Raw genomic sequence first — 5,077 nt, forward strand, 5'->3', positions numbered from 1 at the left:
TTTTTGATGACATTTTGGAAGGTAGAGCTCCAAGGGTACAATACCAGGTCAACGGACACCATTATGGTTTGCCTTACTACCTCACAGACGGTATATATCCAAGATGGTCAACATTTATCCAATCTATCTCAAACCCTCAAAGTCCAGAAGAACAGTTATTTGCTAGAGTACAAGAGTCAACCCGAAAAGACGTGGAGCGTGCTTTTGGAGTATTGCAAGCTCGATTTGCAATAGTCAAAAACCCAGCTATTTTGTGGGACAAGAGACAAATCGGGATGGTTATGCGAACATGTATCATACTGCACAATATGATCGTAGAAAATGAACGCAATGGATATACTCAGTGTGATATATCAGAGTTTGAAGAAGGCGAATCGAGTAGAACTTCAGAGGTGGATATGTCATATGCTCGCAAGCCTTCAAATCTCCGTGCTATGCTTGAAATTCGTAGCCAAGTTCGTGACCAACATATACATTAACAGCTTAAATTTGATTTGATTCAAAATATTTGGAACAAATTTGGTAATGATGAAAATGTTTAATTGTTGTATGTTTTTTTTTGTGTTTTAATAAAAATAACATTTTCAAATTTTCTTGTTTAAAATTTTTTTTTTAGGGATTTCAAAACGGATAACACCATTGGACCAATATTTATGATTAGAGTCCTTAACTATTCAAAAAAAATATATATATATATTAAATTAATGCTAAGGATTCCAATGGTGGGTAACACCATTGGAGGTGCTCTAATGGTTGTACATTTTGGGTTAAAATCTTGTAGTACTTTTTTGGGCCTAGCGTTACAATGTGAAATTCGCATTACCACATGAACCTGTTATTTTCCCCATACCATCTGTCAGAATTTATCTAATTAGACTTTGTTTTCTTGTGATAAAAACATTCCTAAAAGGCTAAAACCAATCATATTATTAAAAATTATGAAATATATGTGAACTTAAAAATACAAAACTAAGAACCATAAGACATTTTAACAAAAAAAAAAAAAGAACCATAAGACATAAATAGAGGTAATGAGAAAAACAAATAAAATAGAGACTTTTACCAAAAAAAAAAGAAAGACTGAAATTTCAAAAATATATATAGTATACTATAAAGAGAGAAGTGTTTATTTATTTATTTGAGGACCGAATACACAAGTAAAATAACGAATTGAGATAAGCTTCTGATATGGTTTATCTGTCATGATTGTAAGTTCGATGAAGATACCTTCACAATCTATTTAGGCAAGCGTATTTACTCGTCTGGCTAAGATAGCTAAAACTTGAAAAATATAAACGGCCTGCCATTTTGCGCAACCACCACACACGATTTCACCGTTTTGAAAATATTAACTGCAGCCTGCAGGCCATTAATTCCACAGATCGATTTCAATTATTGACGAGCCGAAGATAATCAAGGCCTCAAGGGCCGTAGTTACTTCGTGCTTTTTTGTGATCTAAATCCAAGCATTTATGCAATTATGTAGATATATTCAAATTGGGCCATAAAATCTCTAAGAGGGCTTCTGTAATTTTTATAAAAACCAATCGGTCGAACAAGGAGATAAATTCAGACAAATGAAAACCATTAGTTATCTAGTTTATCAGTTTCAAATTGTAAGATATTTCTTTAAGAAAATTATGTTCAAATATATAAGATGTTTTCATATTTATAGATAAATTTTGATTTTTTTAAAAACTGTATAACCAATTATATTTTATCGTCTATTTTTTAGTTGATTGAGTATTTTTTTAATTTATAGTTTAACGATACAAAAGTAATTTTATTAATATGTGTATTTTTATCTAAAATATCTTATATCTAAGAGCTGAGAGATTATTCTTCTTTAAATGACATAAGTTCTTTCATTTTCAATATTCTAAATTTAATTATTGTAGGATAAAACAAAAAGGACAGTTCCATATAATAAATACAAAATATTTATCCTAAATTTAAAATTTAGCATTTTATTGTTCATACCATGGTGTTTACTGATAAATTTTTAGGTGAATGTTACAGATATTCAAAATGTATTTTTTTTTGCGAAAAATGTATATATCATTATTTGGTAATAAAAGATGGATCACAAGAAACTTGAAATCTCTTTTTGCTAGAGACCAGTTTTCCTAAGGGCATCCTTAAGAGTCCAAAATTGAAATGTTATATATTTTTTAAAACTATATATATATATATATATATATATATATCTCCAAACAAAAGTAAGGAGATTGGATTTCTGATCAAATAAGTAAAATATCTACAAAGATTCGCCGTGCGCGAATCGAATCCCTAAGTACTATATTTACATGGAAATCATGTTTTCATCAGTTTTTGTTCGTGCCTCACGCTACAAGAAAACACACCGAATTTACATGGAAATCATGCATGTGTTGCATTTTGTTGACTTCTAAACCATATCCAAAAATAACTGAAATACATTAATCAATGCTCACTCTCTTGCGGCGGAAGCGTTTTCTGGGAAGGAATCGCCAGCGAGGGGCTGGCTGCAGTAGTGACTCGCTCGCAGCGAGGACACATGGTGAGGCTCGAGGCGGAGGTCACCGTGGGAGGTCCCACGTTCATGGCCCTAAGCTCTTCTACTTCTCTATGGAGCCTATGGTTTTGCTCAGTTAGCGAACCAAACCACCTTTTAAGATACTCGCATTCCATCTCAGTTTGCTTCAGTTTGCTCCTAAACCAAAATAAATCCAAAACAGCACAGTACGAGTTCATTATTTTATCGATGTAAAAGAAAATAGACACAAAGATGCTTTATAGTCTATACAAGTTGTTAACTTATGATCAAATGCGTGTCGGCTATGCAAATAAATATATTAAAAGTATATAAAATTATGGAAAACGCATGAACGGCCAAATGAATTATGAGTCAAAGGGCATTGATGAGAAAGTCAGTACACGAGGCAAAGAACGAAAACACATGATTTACTTGGAAACTATTTTGATAAATATAATTAAAACATAGGAGTATTAAAAATAAAAAAGGCTAGAAAATACTCCTATTATAATTAGTAACGGTACTAAATTAGCTGGGGCTGGACTAAAAGTACTAAATGGAACGTAGGTGTCGCCTGGACTAAAAGTACTAAATTAGCTGGGGCTGCTTGGTTTGTTCGAGATAGCAGAGGGGTGGTTCAGTTGCATAGCAGGAGAGCTTTTAGTGGAATTGACTCATTAGTAGAAGCTAAACATCTTGCTCTTGTGTGGGCGATTGAAAGCATGGCTTTTCATAAGATAAATAAGGTGTTTTTTGAAGTAGAAGCTCCTGATTTGGTGGGTGCGATTACGAGACCTCGGGCTTGGCCTGCCTTTAGGGGCTATGGTGCGGAGATTCTTGAGGTGTTACAGAGGTTAGGTGAGTGGGAATTGCAGTCTATTTCAAGAGAGGAAAATAAATGTGCCTTCTTGATGGCGAGAAGTGTGACAAAGGAGCAACGCTTACAGTCTTATGTGGCACAAGGAGAGCCGGAATGGTTGAGACGGGTTCTTGGTGAAGACAGGGCAAGGAGATGAGGAACTGTGTGGTGTGTGGAATTATGTTTTCCTTACGTGGGTGTGTGAAGGAACAGGGTTATGGAGGGAAGACCGTGAGTTTACCAGCTATGGAATGATGATAAGGATATGGGTGGAGTTTGTTGGAGGTGTCGACATGGATGAGTTTTTGGCTCGGTTTATGTTTCTATTTCATTTTGATCTTTGATCATTGTCTTTGCTTCTATGCTATTTTTTATTTTTTCAAAGTTAAAAAAAAAAAAAAATTAGTAACGGTACTGTCTCATGATAATAGTTACATTCTGGGAAACCGTCATAATACTATAATAGTAATACGACCAGTGTTGAAATTCTTTTTATCTATTGCACCATCCTTTTCCATCTGTTCACAATTATTGAGGGTTCTGAATAAAATATTTTACTTTATGGAGTAGTTATATGATAATATGAGTAACAAGTTTTCCTTTTCAACAATTACCAGCAATTCATAGATTAATTAATTATATATGTTTTAAACATGTCATAATACTATAATAGTAATACGACCAGTGTTGAAATTCTTTTTATCTATTGCACCATCCTTTTCCATCTGTTCACAATTATTGAGGGTTCTGAATAAAATATTTTACTTTATGGAGTAGTTATATGATAATATGAGTAACAAGTTTTCCTTTTCAACAATTACCAGCAATTCATAGATTAATTAATTATATATGTTTTAAACATGAACAAATCAGATCATGCTGAAAAAAAGAAGGAAAAAGAAACGATAGAATTGTACTACGCTACTAGAAAAGTATTAACACTACTGGTGACTGTATGAGACGTTGCGACATTGACACGTGAATACAGGTATACAAATCAGATTATGTATTACACACACGTAAATATTGACGCACACGAGCCGTAGTGTTTCTGAAACACAACTTGTGATATCATAATCGAGGGCTTCAAAATGCTGTTGTCACTTGTGAAAATAACCATGCAACAACACATATATACGTGATGTGACATATATAACTACTTCAACATTAATATATTATCTTTATTAATATGTGTATTTAATTGAGTGGCTGTTAATTTCTTTCTGTAAAATTTTGACTTGATATAAGTTTAGGTCAGCTAAAATTTTTATTTATATTTATGTAGCAAGTGGTGATTCATTTACGGTATATAACTCTTTGAGAATTTAAGAAGAGCCTATAAGGAAAGCATCATAAAATAAATATTTGATAGATGAATGAGATATTATCCAGGGATATAATGAATGAAAAAGACAGCATAACCTTTATATTATTTAAGGGTACGACTTATATGTTAACGGGGTGGGTCGAATCAGATTCAGATTTCATTTTTTGCTTTATTTTATATTCCGTCAACGTCTAACGCTTATGTTAACTCTCAAATTAATCATCAAGACATCAACCAGCCGCTTATTGTTTAACCTTGTTTTTTAACTTTATTATTGTTTAACCTTACTATAGTCAGATATTATTTACTAATAATGTAAAAAAGGTGAAACACAAATGAAAAAAAAACATCTAACAAAAAAAAAAAAAAAAAACGG

The sequence above is a fragment of the Brassica oleracea genome, chromosome C7, assembly GCF_000695525.1.
Source record: "Brassica oleracea var. oleracea cultivar TO1000 chromosome C7, BOL, whole genome shotgun sequence".
Classification (NCBI taxonomy): Eukaryota; Viridiplantae; Streptophyta; class Magnoliopsida; order Brassicales; family Brassicaceae; genus Brassica; species Brassica oleracea.